This window comes from Galendromus occidentalis, unplaced genomic scaffold, assembly GCF_000255335.2.
Source record: "Galendromus occidentalis unplaced genomic scaffold, Mocc_1.1 scf7180000077443, whole genome shotgun sequence".
In the NCBI taxonomy this organism is placed as follows: domain Eukaryota; kingdom Metazoa; phylum Arthropoda; class Arachnida; order Mesostigmata; family Phytoseiidae; genus Galendromus; species Galendromus occidentalis.
Window position 1 is genome coordinate 303,728 of NW_003805431.1, and position 892 is coordinate 304,619.

Consider the following 892-nt stretch of genomic DNA (forward strand, 5'->3'; position numbering starts at 1 on the left):
ACTTCTCAACTGCGAAGAGACAGGCCAAGGCCTCTTTCTCTCCCGTCGAGTACTTCCTCTGTGTTTCAGACAAAGAAGCAGACGCGTAGGCTACTGGTTTTTCCCCGTCTACGTCTCTTTGTAATAAAACCGCTCCTAACCCGCAGTCGGAAGCGTCTGTCGCGACGATTGTCTCCTTGTTCGGATCGAAAATCCTCAATGGACAGGCGCTCCGGATCAAGTCCTTCATCTCACGAAATGCCCGTTGTTGTTCCTCCCCCCAATGGAAGGGTATCTCCGTTTTAAGGAGCCTGCGCATCGGTTCCACCACATCTGAAAATCTTGGTACGCAACGCATGTAGAACCCCGCCGTCCCGAGGACGGATTTGATCTGTGACGCGTTCGAGGGCTCTCTGAGTTCTTTAATCGCTTCGAGGTTATCATCACACGGTCTGATTCCCTTCGCGTCTACTCTGTACCCAACGAACTCAACCGACTCCGACGCTATCACGCATTTGCTGTCTCTGACGGAACCGCATTCGAGCCGTCATGACTAGGCTTCCCAAAAAACCGCACTTTTTGAGAACCGCGATTCCGCGGTTCCCGGGAACCGCCGCAATCGAACCGCGGTTCCAGAACCGTGGAACCGCGGTTCTTCACCTCGATCGCATTTCTTGGGAATTCCCTGACATAGCGCCGAACCACACATTGTGAGATAATATTTCCGCAGGCAGAAGAGGAGAAGAACGGCGCCGGCGTCCATTCGAGTTTATTTTACTTTATGTCATTTTCCACAACTTATACATTCATTTCACTGGAGCTCGCTTCACAAGAACCCGTGCTCAAAGGCTTTCCGAAGTATAAAGATACCATCCAGGGTCTCCGGGCTCAACCTGGCGCGGTGTTCACCTAA